The sequence below is a fragment of the Eulemur rufifrons genome, chromosome 3, assembly GCF_041146395.1.
Source record: "Eulemur rufifrons isolate Redbay chromosome 3, OSU_ERuf_1, whole genome shotgun sequence".
Classification (NCBI taxonomy): Eukaryota; Metazoa; Chordata; class Mammalia; order Primates; family Lemuridae; genus Eulemur; species Eulemur rufifrons.
This window is the reverse complement of record NC_090985.1, coordinates 57405614-57422199: the sequence shown is the minus strand read 5'-3', so window position 1 is coordinate 57422199 and position 16586 is coordinate 57405614. Positions and strand designations below refer to the sequence as shown.

At 39.9% G+C, this 16586-nt stretch overlaps 1 protein-coding gene across 2 annotated transcripts in view; it reads left to right on the top strand.

The window, feature by feature from the left end:
* The first annotated feature begins 322 nt into the window (after positions 1–322).
* ATP6V1C1 (ATPase H+ transporting V1 subunit C1) overlaps positions 323–16586 on the top strand; it is a 41726-nt gene continuing 25462 nt past the window's right edge. Inside the window, exon 1 of one of the 2 annotated variants that reach the window (XM_069466162.1) lies at positions 323–457. The gene's annotated coding sequence lies outside the window, so the exon portion shown is untranslated. Of the gene's footprint in view, positions 458–558; positions 788–16586 lie in introns of those variants that run through there. The other variant, XM_069466163.1, reaches the window with a different exon arrangement.

The window sequence follows — 16586 nt, the reverse complement described above, 5'->3', positions numbered from 1 at the left end:
CCCGAGTGGAGAAGCCCGTGTAGGAGGCTGGAGACAAAGTCTGATCCGCAGAAACCTGCACTGGGGTCTCGTTAGGCATGGTGGCGATGACGTTCCCACGTGGCCCACGACACGCCGCCCGCCACACTGCGAGCAGCGGCAGACCCCACCCTCCCCGGAACGGCCCCGCCTCCCCAGCCCCCCATCCACTCCCGGAGCCTCCCAGCCCCGCCCCTCTCCGGAGGCCGGTAGCGGCTGCGGCTGCGCAGTGGCGCGCGCGTGGGCGGAGCGGCGCGCGCCACTGTCAGCTGACTGTTCCGGCTGGCACGTGACTTGCGCTGTGGGCGCTGGGGTCGAGGAAGCCGTGAGGCCGGAGCTTAGGTCGGGGAGGGATGGAGCGCTGAGCCGTTAACGTCTGCCAGGCTGTCTGCCTCCGTACCTGTTGCTGCTGCCACTTCCTCGTTTGACACCTTTCTGGGTCAGTGAGCGATGGCCCTCCCGGATGGGGAGTCCTGGCCAGGCCGAAGCTTGCGCTGCGGTCGCCGCCTGGGAGGGATGGGGGCGGGCGCGGGGGCCCAGGCCGTGGCGTTGGAGCTGGCCGGGTAGCTGTGTCTGATTTCTCGGCGCCGCTTCACTGCAGCCTGGGGCCTAGGTTCCGTCCCTAAGGAAGAGGAAAGAGGGAAAAAGAGAACGAGCCCTGGGGGTACTCAATGACAGAGGCAGGAAGGAGAGACGCAGCGGTCCGGGACCTTTCTTCTTGGGGAGGGGTCACAGTGAATCCACGCCGCCTGATCGAGGGGGATGAAAGGTGAGAGAGTGGCCCAGGTGAGGCTCTGGGGTGGTGTGTGTGAGGTCACAGCCAGCGCAAGAGCCTTCACTGGTGTACGCGCTTGTGTGGGATTAAGGGGAAGGCAGTTTAAAGGGCCTAGGAGCCCTTACTGCAGGCAGGGGATCCTCCCAGAGGATGCATGGTCCTTCTAGGAAGAGGAAGGAACAGGAATCTAGAGAACGCAACGATTTATTAAAATGGGGGAAGGATAGGCAAAAAGAAGAAAAAACCCTGAAAGGGAACTTGGGAGAGAGTCGCATGAGGCAAATTGAATTATCCGAGAAACAGGAGGAAAGAGGGAGCTAATATTCTTTTCAGAGGAAAAATCTGATATGTTAGGGAAAAATGAAATATTTTGTATTGCTCGGGGAGTGGAGGAGTGGGGTGTACACAGCCTTAGGAGTTTGCACCAATGTTGGGGAGAAAAGTCACACACAGAACACATTAAAGTACTATAAAGTTATATATAATTATCAGAAAGAGAATGTGAAGTGCTTTGAAAGCGTGGAACAAGGACAGATGTATGAACTGGCACTATGGAAAAACAGCCTGGAGGAAAGAAAACTGAGTCTTGGCAAGCCTGTGGGATTTAAACAGATTGAGAGAAATGGGGATAACTTTACAGGCAGGGAAAGACACAGGATTTGAAAGCCTGAAGATGAAGGGAGAAGAGGGTTTCTGGAGGGAGCAAAAGTCTAGATTTGTGGTGGATTGCATTGTGGAGAAGTGAGAAATAAAGTTGAGGTCAGGTAGCAAGGACTTTTGAATAATATTCATTTACCTTATTTATTAAACTAAGATGTATTGAGTGCAAACTATGTATCAGTTATTGTTGTGATGCTAGGGTTTAGGAAATAGGGTCTCTGCCCTCACAGCATACAGTCAAGTGGAGGAGATGGATTTTCATAATAATCATGCAAGTGTGAAATGTGCTTTGAAGGAATAGCAGAGAGTTGTGTGAAAGAGTTTACCAGGGTCATGACCATTATGGAAGATTCAAAGAAGGCATTGCTGAGGATATAACTTTTGACCTGAGATCTGAAAAGAAGATGTGAAGGTGTGAGTGAAAAGAACATTCCAGGCTGAGAGAACAGCATCAGTCAAGGCCCTGAGATATGAGGAGGAATAAAGCTTTCAAGAAGTTATAGGAGGGCTAACATGGCTGAAGCCGGAAGGGAATGGTGTGACAGAGACAAGTAGGGAAAGCTGGGGTCAGGCCCAGCAGGGCATTTATAATATCCTAAAAGCAAAGGGAAGCCAGGTCATAGGCAGTGGCGTGAGTCAGACTATGGCTTTTAAAAGTATAATTTTGTGGAGAAGAGAACATCGAGAGTGGCCCAAGTGAATGAGGGAAGACCAGCGTGTGTGTGTGTGTGTGTGTGTGTGTGTGTACGTGCGCGGTGGCAGGGCATTGTAATCCACTGAAGAATTTGAAGACAGAAAACCTTCCCTCTCCACTGAAGACTTAAGGAGAATGTTTACCTGTACTCACCTCTAGAGGTAATACGGATTTGGGGAAGGGAAAGAATGATTAGATTCTGTTTGCACCCTTCACTGAGCGTAGTTGTAACTACCTCCACCCCTAGTAGTCTTGAAGTAAATAGGAGAGGCTTCTTTGCAAAAATTTGTTTTGACCTTTCAAATTTATCCTTTTGTAATGCCATCTATTTCAGAACATCTTTCACTGAAATATAGTTGGTTACAGGGAGGGATCAATTATTTTTCATGTTTATTTTGTTCTCACAGGTCTTTGAAAGACAGTAGATGAAAATGGTATTCATTGTACGGATAGGAACCTATCTAGAATTGTAGACCCTGGGAACTAGAAACAGAGAGGTAAAGTGATTTGTCTAAGTTACTGTGGTGTGACTTCGACAGTTTTCTGACTGCTGATGTATTGTTCCTCCTGATTACCTACACAGTACTTACCACAGTCACATCTAGAGAGAAGGATAAGTTTTTTGAAATGCATCGTAATCTTTGATTTAGCACTTTTAGTGGACTTTTTCTAGCAGGACAGTTTCAAAGGGATTTGGCAATGGTGCTCTATACTTTTGAAACTGATTCTTTATAATCTTGGGTAAAGCTATTGGATTTACAGTTCAGCTAGAGGAGATTATGAGCAAAAAAGGTGAACTGAAAGTGCTCAGGTTGTCAATCACAGTTCTTTGGCAACAAGTGGGTCTCAAATTGTGCTGAAGACCGAGCCTCAGGGTTGTGTCTCAGAACTACCGGATCTTTTTCTCTTCTGGTATACCTTGCAGGGACTAGATAAAATCTAAAGAAACAGTAGTCAGGATCTCACTAAATGCTGAGAGCTAGGTAGTGTAATTCAGCTTTTAAAACTGGGCAGAAAGTACTCATTTTTATTTTTTTATATATTAGTCTTAGGAGCCTTATGTACATTAGTTTTTACAATTAAAAAGAAACTTTTGGGTGTCAGGAATCTGATTCTGTGATTATTGTCATAACTTGTGAAATAATTCCATTGGCTAAAGAGCAAGACTGGACTGCCAAAATAAACATTTGCAAAAGGGTCTCCTTGTAAGTCTGCTAGCCCCTAAGAAGTAAGTCTTCCTTCTGAACTTGATTCTGCTTAGGAGTAACTACAGTTTTGACTAAGTACCGCCTACGTAAATTTTGCTCTAGTATGCATTCTGATCTATCTGTGGGAGACATCTTTTTCACTCTTTGGATGTGGAATTATTTATCATTTTATTTATAAAGTAATTCGTGTTAGATTTTCAGTTCATCAGTGTTTTTAAGACATAGTAGAAACCATTAGCATAGTACCCTTGGAAAGGACTCAGGCAATGAAATGAACCAGGGCAGTCTAAAATTTCCTACTGACACAAGTGATCCTTGGAACCAGAAATTTCAAACTGTATTCTTGATAATGAAACAAAATTCTTTTCCAGTGGGAGATCTACTTCTAATATTCTACCATTGTGCAAATGTGCTATATATTTATTGAGTTCAAAAATGAACGAGGTAGGCAGTGGAGGAGAGCTGCTTTGGTTATACCAGGGGCAAAAAGACAGCATTAACTATATGTCTGAACTGTGTGTGTGTGTGTGTGTGTGTGTGTGTATGTGTTTGAAAATAAAATGCCAACTAAATCCAAAAATGGTGTTTTATAGAAGTTAATATCTTCTAAGGTATTTTAAACAGGCTGTTAATGAATAGGAAGTTATTTGTAAATTTAGGTAACAGGTGGATTAACTTTACTATGAAAGGCTTTCTTTTGAGCCTTCCTATAGTTTAGGGTTTCTGCATGGGTACCATTGGCATTTTGGACAAGACTATCCCTTGTTTAGTCCCCATCTACTAAATGCTGCTTAGTAACCCCCACATTCGAACAACTGAAAATGTTCCCATACGTGTCCAAACTCCTGGAGGAGAGGGGTTCCATTTGGTTGCAAAACATGCGTGTGTTGTCATCATTTACTTTTTGGTCAGATGTTGTTTGTTGGGGATACTGAGGTTAAGAATAGTATTTTAATAAATTAGCATATAATTGAATTCAAGTCATTTAAAATTCAGTTTTTGATGTTTTAATGTAACTCCTTTAGTACAAAACCACAGAAACTACATTCTAATATTTCTTTGAGGAACTTGTCTTTTGCAAAAACTGCATGAATAACTCAAATGGGCTCACCTCAGTCCCAATAAAATGTAGTCACTAGCTGTGTGACTTGGGGCATGTAATTTCATTAACTGTTCCTTCATCTGCAGGTGGGGGTGATGATAACATCTACTTTGAAGAAATTTAAGTGCAGAATTGCTTAGCATGTAGAAGTGCTTATCACTGGACACAGAACATGGTACATATTCAATAAGCAGTGGTTGTTACCAGTAGAGAGAATCTCATGCTTACTAGAACCGTGAGCTGGGGAAAATTAGCCTATCTTAAGTCTTCAAATTGATGCATTTCAGGCTGGAATACATTGTATTAGAGATATCATCACCTTCTAGCAGAATGTGGTATTGTGGTCCAGTCACTATTATAAACTGCCATCCCAAAAGAAAAGGGAAGTAGTGTCTTGGGAGGCATGAGTGTAGATTCAGGGAATCCCCTGGCATGGAAGGAATTGTTTGCTCTCTGGGTCACTGCTGAGTTTTCTGTGTGGAAAGGGAGTCTCTGGAAGCTGAGAAGGTTCTCATGATTACTTTCAGTAATAAGTGTACTACAGTGCCCTCCTGCCAATTCAGACAGCTTTACCAGAAATTTCTAGAAATTTTCCATCCTTGTATTATGTGTTATTACCTCCCCAAGCCCCCCAAACATATTTCCAGATTTTGTTACAATTATCCGTGTAAAAGTAGGGCTTTGCTTTCATAAATTAATTTCTAGCTAATTATGGAATAAAAAGATGCTAGTTGCTTATAAAATACATCTGTTAAAGATTAAATTGCCTTTCATATTTAAGTATATGTATGGCATGAAATTCAGGTAGTCAGGCGGGCACTGTGGCTCACACCTGTAATCCTAGCACTCTGGGAGGCTGAGGCGGGTGGACTGTTTGAGCTCAGGAGTTCGAGACCAGCCTGAGCAAGAGTGAGACCCTGTCTCTACTAAAAACAGAAAGAAATTATACGGACAACTAAAAATATATATAGAAAAAATCAGCCGGGCATGGTGGTGTATGCCTGTAGTCCCAGCTACTCGGGAGGCTGAGGTAGAAGCATTGCTTGAGCCCAGGAGTTTGAGGTTGCTATGAGCTAGGCTGATGCTAAGACACTCTAGCCCGGGCAACAGAGTGAGACTCTGTCTCAAGAAAAAAAAAAAAAAAGAAATTCAGGTAGTCTTCAATAGGATTATAGAGCATTTATAAAGTATTGTTTCAGTTGAAAACAAAACATGCAAAAATTAAGATTTTTTTTTTTTTTTTTTTTGAGACAGAGTCTCACTCTGTTGCCCAGGCTAGAGTGAGTGCCGTGGCGTCAGCCTAGCTCACAGCAACCTCAAACTCCTGAGCTCAAGCGATCCTCCTGTCTCAGCCTCCCGAGTAGCTGGGACTACAGGCATGAGCCACCATGCCCGGCTAATTTTTTCTATATATATTTTTAGCTGTCCATATAATTTCTTTCTATTTTTAGTAGAGATGGGGTCTCGCTCTTGCTCAGGCTGGTCTCGAACTCCTGAGCTCAAACGATCCGCCCACCTCGGCCTCCCAGAGTGCTAGGATTACAGGCGTGAGCCACCACGCCCGGCCATGCAAAAATTAAGATTTATTTAACTGAAGGTATATGTTCTGACAGTTTTATAATCTCATTACATATGAATCATGGAAGTATTCCTTGCAAGGTAAAATCCTCTTTTTAGTTATTGGAAACATTTAAACAAGTTATATTGTGAGCAAGCCCCCCTCACAATCCCAATTAAGATGTTTCTGTGCTGAAGAATAGAATTTTTACATTCAAAAAGGAAACAGTTATTCTTTTTATTTGTATGGGGTTAATAGTTGATTTCTAGGGTAGGATGTGGCAACTTTTTAAAATGAATGAATCAATTTTGTTAAAAGTTGATGTGTACATTAGGAAGGCTGTGTGATACTTCACTGATAGATCTAAGGCGTGCCACTGTCTTCCTGTGCTTGTTCAAATAAGCCACATTAGTAAAGTTGGCATTTTCAAGGACTGAAAAGGAAGTTGTTTTGCATGTAGACCACCTTTCAGGATTAATTTATTGTGCAATTTAATTTACTGTGAAAGGTGATTGCATTTCAGAGACTACAGTATTGGTTTCTTGAAAGCATTAAAATCAGTTAAGTGTTGGAGCTCTTAGTGGAGTACTGTACTGTTTTCTGTGGTCGCCCCTATCTTGGGTCAGACTCGTATTTTCCATTTACAGAAGTCGTGCTAGCAGATCTCCTGTTCAGGCTTATCGCTCCCACCTTTTGCACTGTTGTAATAGTTATTGCTTTATCGTTTTTATTTTATTTTCAACTCAATTGTGGTAGGAAAATAATCCACAGCCTTCAAACTACCAAAAGTGGGAGATAAAGTAAATAAACAGTTCCAGAGCTTTGGACCCAGGTTTACCTATCTTTTCTCCTTTCCTCCCACTTTTTCTTCATTCCTTGTTGAAGAAGAATTGTTACTGCTTTTTTTTTTTTTTTTTTTAGCAGCGCACTTATTGCAGAGGAGACAGAAATGTTTTAAAAATTTGATGAGTGTTTCCCTTGTGCTTCCACTGTATTCTGCTGAGATTTGTTTTCTTTCTTGGCATCTGCGTGGTCTCCTCATCCCTCCATGCACACACAGACCTATCTGCCCATGTAGACCTGCCACCTTACAATCCAGAGTAAGCTCCTTGAGGACAGGGACTACATTTTATTTGTTTTGCTTCTCAGAGCCTACCACAGATCTGGGGACTTAAGCACCTAAAACATTTTGTGAGATGAATGATACGACCCTAAATGGAAAACAATTACAGTCAAATAAGAGATGTGTGACAGAACATGAAATAGATATCTGCTTTAATGCAGTTAATTACTTGAGTTTAAATGGACATGTGGGTTGAGGAAGAAATAGTTGGGATTATATTCATGGGTTTGGTGCATGGATGGGCTTAGTTGGGGGAATTATTTTGTTAAGAGAAGCCTCAGTTGGTATAAACAGGAAGAAAGAGATTTTGTGTAAAATGGACTGAGCAGAGGCAGAGTAGGTAAGAGAACAGAGGGCAAGCCTGAAGCCAAGGTGGGTAAAGCGAGTTCGGGAGCATTGTGAGTATGAGGCAGGAAAACCCAGACCAGGACACTAGCAGTGATGACTATGAAAAGTGGCAGATTTGAGCTTTATTTCCATAAAGAAGCAGGAGTAGGGGCACACACCTTTTGTGAATTATTTAGCCTTCTGTCAACTGGTGAGGAAAAGCTTTTTGAGGAAAAGTCTTGGGCATTAATTAGGACTCTACACTGTGGTCACAAAGCCACCTGTTACTTAGGGCATTTATATCCTTTATATTCTGCTCTTCATAAATTAAATAAAATTGTGTATTTCTTGAGCAAAGTAAGAGTTTACCCAGATTTCATTTTGTTCTATACTTGATTTCATATCGCTATTCACTTATTTTTTAAGTTTGTAAGTTGCCATTGAAAGCTTGCAAAAAGTGCATTGATATATTCAAGGTTTCTAAGCTCTACCAAGCAAAAATCATTTCTTTTTTTTTTTTTTTTTTTTTTTGAGACAGAGTCTCGCTGTGTTCCCCGGGCTAGAGTGCCGTAGCGTCAGCCTAGCTCACAGCAACCTCAAACTCCCGGGCTCAAGCAATCCTTCTGCCTCAGCCTCCCGAGTAGCTGGGACTACACAGGGATGCGCCACCATGCCCGGCTAATTTTTTTCTATATATATAATTTTAGCTGTCCAGATCATTTCTTTCTATTTTTTGTAGAGATGGGGTCTCGCTCTTGCTCAGGCTGGTCTTGAACTCCTGAGCTCAAGCGATCCACCCACCTCGGCCTCCCAGAGTGCTAGGATTACAGGCGTGAGCCACCACGCCCGGCCTCAAAAATCATTTCTGTATTACTGTGTGGTTCTTGTTAATGACACTATGGCATTTAACCCTCTTATTAAAGAGTATTGCCATTTCTTATAACATTGAACTCACTATATAATCTTAGAAATGCCTATTTTAGTATAGTGGTTCTGAAATTTGACTGAATTACTTGAGGGGCTTAATAAGAAAATAGGAAAAAAGACTCCTGGGCCTCACTCAGTATAGATTCAGGGAATGAGTATAGGAGCAGAAAAGGATTCCAGATGTCATAATCCAATCCTCTCATTTTACAAATGAAGAAGTTTATGCAGACAATGATATGCAGAACTGAGATTAGATTCCAAGTCTTTGTATTCTCAGTGCAGTGCTCTGGCCATTACACCGTGCTTCCTGAAGTTGGCATTTAGGTTTTCTCTGGCCGTAACTCCAAGTGAGATAAAAAGGCTCTTTACCAATCTTGATCTCATGCTTCAGACATAGCTGCTTTTAACTGGCTTTGCCCTTCTCTTTTGTATTATCTCCAGGGTTCTTTGTCATGATGTCATTTAATGGTCTCAGAACTTTTCAATATTTTCAAGTATGAAGATACTGCCCTCATAGGGGTATGTTTTTTTTTGTGTGTGTTTACATGTAGTAGTAGTTCATTATTTAAAAATTAGAGAATAACAATATATAGAAAGAATGAAAGTAAACATTCATAATCTCCTCCCAAGAGGCAATCATCAACAGATTTTTTATAGTTTAATGCTGAGGTCCCCAACCCATGAGCCACAGACTGTTACTGATCCGTGGCCTGTTAGGAACTGGGCTACACAGCAGGAGGTGAGCGGCAGTAAGCAAGTGAAGCTTCATCTGTATTTGCAGCCACTCCTCATTGCTCACATCACTGCATAAGCTCCTCCTCCTGTCAGATCAGCAGAGGGGGCATTAAATTCCCATAGGAGCACAAACCCTACTGTAAACTGTGCATGCGAAGGATCTAGGTTGCGTGCTCCTCGTGAGAATCTAATGCCTGATGAGCTGAGGTGGAGCTGAGGTGGTGATGCGAGCGCTGGGGAGTGGCTGCAAATACAGATTATCATTAGCAGAGAGGTTTGACTGCACGATAAATGTAATGTGCTTGAATCATCCTGAAGCCATCCCCCCTCCCACCCCAGCCACTGTCTGTGGAAAAATTATCTTCCATGAAACTGGTCCATGGTGCCAAAAAGGTTGGGGGCTGCTGATTTAATGTCTATACCTATATCCTTTCTTAAAGTTGGCATAGCCATAGTTTTTATGGCTTTTGATAAATATTGCCAAATTGCATTCCAGAAATTGCCTTTTTTTTTTTTTAATTCATAGAATTTTCTTGGGATCTCATGTGTATATGAGTATTTTAGATATAGACGATGTAATATATCTAAAATATATTTTAGATATTTTATTAATGATGACAAATTACCATAGCTTTATTAATGCTTTTAAATGACTTTTTATTTTACCTATCAAGATAACATGCTGTACATTTGTAAATCATTGGCATTTATATGAATGTTGAAGATATTCATTTAGTCAAGCTGCATATATTTTATTTTTTTTTTAAACAAAATTGATCTTTTTCTCCCTTATTACTAAGGCAGTGCCTGTTTGCTGTTGTGCTCCATTCTTCACAAACACAGTATTACTTCAGTCTTTTAGCCTAGATGTGTTAAATTTTTGGTGTTCATTGTTGTTAATCCTTTTTCTATTAAATGTTGAAACATAGGGTTGAGAGAGGCTGGGAGGTTGTAGCTGAATCCTTATATAGAAACAAACACTAATTAGCTAGCAAAATGAAAAACTCATGAATAATACAACAAAACTAGGCGAGACTTCAATTTCTGGCTATAAGGGAGTAACTGATACCAGACTTGCTTTCCCTCCGTAAACTGCCACAGACTTGGACAAGATATATGAAAGACTGCTTCCACAGACAGTGGGCAACAGGCAATATGAGAATTGAGAGAAAGGAAACAAACGAAGTTAGTTGTATAATCCCTCTGGCTTTCTCCCTATAGACATTCTGCATGTTTTAGGAACATGGTTTAGGAAGGGAAATCCAAGCAGAGCAAGTTGGTCTTGCTGAGTTGAGGAAATGAGATTTTGGGGAATGCTTGTGTGGCTGCGATTTGCAGGTCAGATTGGCAGAGAGAGGGAGCTAGGCGGAGAAATAAACACTGGAAACCTACGTAGGGATCTCTGCAGGAGGTCTAAGGGAGAATGACCAGAGAGCTTTAATTTGAACAATTGCCAGAGCTCACAGGGCTGGGAGGCATTTGAATTCTGACCAGATAGGGGGAGAAACCTTATTGAATACATGGGGCATTCAGTAGCATCCCCAAAAGGTCAGACCTTAGTAATAGGAACTAAATTAGCTCTAGAGTAAAGCCTTAGACCCATCCTAGCAAGGTTTTAAAACAAGCCTTGAGTGGATCAAGTTGATCCTTACACAACTGCTTGCCAGAACAAAGTACTGAAACAAAACACTCTTAAAAGAAAGACAGCAGAATCCAAGTGTAACATTGTGGATTATAAATATGCTCAGTGATTTAACAGAAAACATGAACATAATGAAAGAAATGGAAGATTTTAAAAAATAGAACTTAAAGCAGAAAAGTACATCTGAAGGGAGGCATTCACTGGATGAGAAGAATAGCAGATTAGATACTCTGAAGGAAAGGTTAGTAAACTAGAAGATATAGCAAGAGACCGTCCAAACTAAAGCACAGAGAAAAACAACTAAAAAAGAACGAAAACTCAGTGACCTGTGGGACAACATCAAATGGTTTAACATACATGTGATTTTTGTCTCAAAAGAAGGAAGAGGGGGAACAAAACAACTTTTTTGAGGAAAAATAATGGCTGAGAAAATTTTCAGATTTGATGAAAACTGTAAGCACAGATTCAAGAAGCTCAACAAACTCCAAGCAGGATAAATACTACCCCTCTAATAGGGTTGGTTTTTTACCACTAAATGAATTAATATACATGAAGTGCTTTGCCTGGTCCTGGTCAGAAGAAAGTGCCCGGTAAGTTGGCTGCTTTCTTGAGAACATTTGACAATCCAAATTGTCTACTGCTGCAGGGGCACAGCTGTGCTCACTCTGGGGACACTGGAGTAGGACCACATATTGGGAAGAGGTGACGAATTTTACTAGAAGTGTTGGGTTTTAGCTGCTTTTGAAACATCCAAGTGGAAATGTCTCGTAGTCAGATGTGGATACTGGTTGGGTACAACTGTAGATGCTGCAGAGGGGCCTGGGCTGGAGATACAAATTTGGGGAAGTGCCTGGCGTCTAGACTGGATTGCCTCAAGTGTAGAGGAGATCATCAAGAGATATCTTCATACAAGAGATATCTGTATACACACACACACAGAGGGGCATACCTGGATCTGAGTCTTGAGGAATGCCAACATTTAAATCGATGTGCCTTTTTAATAATTTTCTCCTCTGCTCAGCATATGATTTGCTTACATTTATGCCTGACTTTCAGTATACAAGATTAAACAAAGGAAAATAATTAGGAATAAAAATGGAAGTTATTTGAAGCAGTGAAGGAGGTAGACGAGTCCAGAGTCTTGGTGAGTTGATAACTAGTGGCCACCAATTTTGAAAAATTTTTTTCCTTGCAGCAGGGAGAAAGAGGAAATGTGTTTAGCAACATGGATTTCATCTTCTGACCCCCAAAAGCATACATATTCATCTGCAGAGATACATTTTGTTTGGAACTAAGCTTAAATTGTTACTCAGTTCCAAGGAGAAATTTTTTGTGTGTGACTTGTGTAAGTGACAGGTTGACAGTGGACATTGCTTAAAGTTGGAAAAAACAGATTTTGCGAAAGATTTATTGATGCTGTTGTGGGCAGTTCTTCCATTCCTTCTTAGGTACTTAAGTACCTTGTTTTTCCCATCAGGCTCTTGTTAGAGTTAGTTTGCTTTGACTATGGGTGGAAGAACTGAGGCAGTAGGCTTTGCCTGCAGTACAGATAGGTTCTTTCTCAAGCCCTCTCTTTTATATTTTTTGACTGTCTTCACCATTGAAATGAAACACAGAGGTTTACTTAGGAAACTGCAACTTTACCAATTTTTAATTTATAAACTACTGTAAAATAAGCATTTGTTTCCTGAAAGACTCTAAATAAAAAAAATTAATAAAAACACTTTAAAAATATGATTTGAATATTTTTCTTGGCCTGCCTTTTTTCCTCTAATCAGGCGCTTTGAGTGCTTCAGGGTCACTGTTACATTTGCATTTCATTTATTCATCCAACAAGCATTTATTATTAAGTCCCTGCTGTTACAAGGCATTGTGTATGCTGGATCTTAGGGTTTCACAGAGAAGGAGATGAGTCTAGCCCTTCAGGATTTCCCAGTAAGGTGAGGAGGAAGATACATTATACATATGAGGATAGCATGGTAAGTGTATAATAGTGGCACTTATTAGGTATAAGTAAACAGGATATTTCCCACCTGCGGCACTGGGGAGGGCCTTGGGAGGTAGGATGGGGTGAGGCAGCAGCTAATAAATATAGTCACCCCTAGGAAAGGTGGCCGAATGGAAAAGGGAAGATCTTGGTACATTATTTTATTCCTTCCTTCCAACAGCTGTGTTGAAGAGATGTGTGTAATTTCCACTTTATACAAATGAGGAAACTGGAAAGGGGGTAGAGTTAGGGTGTTAAGTTGTGAGACTCCAGAGTTTGTGTTCTTTCCTCTGTGACCTGGCAGGCCCCTTGAATCTCTAATTTTTGGTCTTTTTGTTTGGAGTAATCATTGTTCTTTCTAGGAGGAAGGACACGTTTAGGTGCTGGGTGGTGCTGTTTTAGAAACTGTGACAATCCTGAATGAAAAGGGAAAGGAAGTGAGGCTCAGAACCCTTTATCCAGCAGAATGAATTGGACCTATAGGGTGCTCTGAGCCTGGAATTAAACGTAGGGTAAAGGTGTTCGAGCTTACACGCGGATGTCTGTTGGCATAGCAGAGTTCAGGTGCACCTGAGTGCAGAACGTTCTTTTCTCCTGGCATGGCACAATAGAGACAGTGTGGCCTTTAAAGTCAAACACAACTAGGTTTGAATCCCATCCACCAGTTGTGTGACCTTAGGTAAACTCCTAACCTCTGTGGGTATTACGCCCTATCTCATGGGGTTGTCATGAGAATTAAATAAGATACTGGATAAACAGTTAAAAGCACAGTGCCAAACAGAAGGCACCTCTTCTTTTCTCCTCATCTCCCAACACTTAGGCTCTTCAGAGGGCTCCAGTTAAAAGCTAGAATTAGAGAATGTTCTTTAATTTTCCCAGACATTTCTGGACTATAGTTTTGTTTAGAATTTATCATAATGGTATTTCTTTTGATCTCAATAAAAGCTCAGTGAAGTAGATAGGGCAGGTATTATTTACAGAGAAATTGGGTCCTCTTTCCTGTTTCTTGAAATCCTTTAGAAAAGATTTTGGTTAAAAAGGTTGTCTGGAACTCTAAATGGTATGATAGTGACATCTACTGTAATAGCTCATATTATTACAGTCTTTGAAGAAGCCGCAGTTTAGATAATATAACACTATCATCAGGAAGAATTTAACAATTGATTTCATTAGCTGCCATTTTGGGTATAAAATGTGAGAAGGTATAAAAATGTGTCAAATATACTTTAACAGAGCCACTTGTATAAAATAATTATAATAAAACCTCAATTTTTCAAGAACTGCCATCACTTAGAAGATCTGGATTACTAAAAAAGGTTTAGAGATGCTGTTGGATTCTCTAATAAACTTGGAATTTTAAAGTTCAGGGTAGCCTTGTGATTGGTGTTTGGGCTAAAAAAACTAGATTCTTTTCTCCTGTTTCTCTTAAAAAAAAAAAAATCTAGATTTGGTAAGTATAAGAGTATTAGCTGGAGGATATCAGAGATAGGGAAATAGCCAAGGCTGAAGTGGCCAAAGGAAAGTGAAAAGAATAGCAAGTGTTGGAGCATCTTGGGTGAAGCGATCCAGGGTGCAGTGGAGAGCAAACAGAATGACAAGGAGGCAGGAGATAGACCCACAGTATTTCATCAGGAATTTATTTTAAAAAGCAACTTCCTGAGATGGGTTCTGGAGTTAGTATAGGTGTAACCTGAGCTCCTGCCCTTGCAGTATTATACAATTAGAATTGTTGAATATATTGACCCCAAAATACTTTTTAAGAAAAAATCCCCAAACTTCAAAAAGGTTTGTGTTCAAATATTAATACTTGATCATAATAGATTGTAAACAGACTAGAAAGCATTTCTGCTAGAGGTAAAACAGAGAAGTTGTGCTTGGAGGATGAATTTGGTAACTAGATTATTCTCTGAATGTAGCATTTGAAAATTCACTAAAATTTTATTTTTTATAAATTTGCTATGCAGTGTTATATTTTAACTTATAAATGAAGTACATTCTTGTAACAGTTCTAAAAATATTTAATTTTGAAATGTTTCAGATAGAAAAATTCAAATACTACAGATTAATAGACATCCATCTACCCACAACCCAGATTTAGTATTAACGTTTTGCCATATTTGCCCAAGACTTAAATAAAAAATCTTCTATATAAAACTGAAGCTTCTTTCTCCTATGCATGTTTTTGTATTTTTTGTAAGTATATAATGATGAACAATATATACCATTGTGTGTCTTTTTAACTTGGAGTAGAAGTTCTTATTCTGCGAGTGGGAACTTAGATTGGTAATGGGCTTTGGAGAATGGTTTGGGAATACTCAATAGAGTTGACATTGGTCTGTGTCAGTTTTGTCATGCTGCATAACAAACCACCCCCAAACTTAGTGGCTTAAAACAGTGATTTCTTATTTCTCCTTATTCTGTGAGTTGTCAGGGTGGTCCCTCTATATGTTTTGCCTGGGCTCATTGAGGCAGCTGCATTCAGCTGGGAGATTGGTTGGGCTGGAAGGTTCAAGATGGTCTCACTCACACGGCTGGCAGTTTTTGCTCATTGGTTTCTCTGCCATGTGGCCTCTTCTCTTCCAGTAGGCTAGCTAGACTGGCTTACTCATGTAGTAGTCTGAGGGCAGTGGTCTAAAAACAGAAGTGGAAATTGATGTCCGGGACCTGAACCAACACAAGGGTGGCTTCCATGCATTTTATTTGTCAGAGCAAATCTCAAGGCCAGCTCCACCTTTTGATGGAAGGAGTGGCAGTCACATTGCATAGGGGCATGGAAAGACATGTTGCCTTCATCTTTGAAAACAATGTACCACAGGATCATACCCTGCAATTCAGGTAGTTTACTCCCATCTGTCCTAGAGAAACTATCACAAAAACAGAGACATGTACAAAGTTGTTCACAGTGGAATTGTTTATAATAGGAAAAAAGTAAAAACAGTTTAACAGTCCTTCCAGGGAAAATATAGATAATAAATTTTAGTTTATTCATATAATGGGATACCATGTAGCAATTAAAATGAGTGAACTACACATGGATCACCATGGATAATTCTAAAAATAGATTGAAAAAAATCAGGTTGGAAAAGAATATGGGTAGTATGATAATAATATGTAATATATAATAACAATAGTCCTAAATTTTAATATTTGAAGTTTCTCAGGCAGACTAATGAAGATTTTGCTTTTGCTTTTAAATCAAAGCTTATCTTTGGCCCCATTAGAGCTTGGTGCTCTAAGTGTAGATCTTCATCACTAAAAGCTGATAAAAGTGTAACTTTGTTAGTAATGTTAGAAAAGTCATTGTAAAGGACAATTTCTTGAGATACTCATTTAATGCTACTATATTTTATACCAGTTTAACCTCTCTGTATTTTCAGTTTCTTATGTGCAAATGGGAAGATGTTATTTATCTAATTGAGGTGTTGGGAAGATTAATTGAGATGATAATGTACAAAACATCTAGAGCAGTACTTTGTATATGGTAGATGCTCTATAAACAATAATTAGAAAAAATAACAGGTACATGGGATGGCATCTATGTTAAGTTCATTTTAAATGGTATTATAATGAGTAGGTAGGATTACTTTAATTAAAATGGGCTACTGAAATTGGGAAAGTCCATTATGATTAATAATACTTCACATTTTAAAGGAAATTAACATTTTCAAAGTTTTTTTTACATTCGTTATCTGATTTTGTTCTCAGGACCACTTCTCTGTAAGAAATTTTTATTTAATTTATAGGCATGGAATCCCAGTTTCAGGAGAAGTTAAATGAATAGTGAGAGTAGAAAGGTGGCTCTTATGAAGACACATTAAATTGGAAATAAT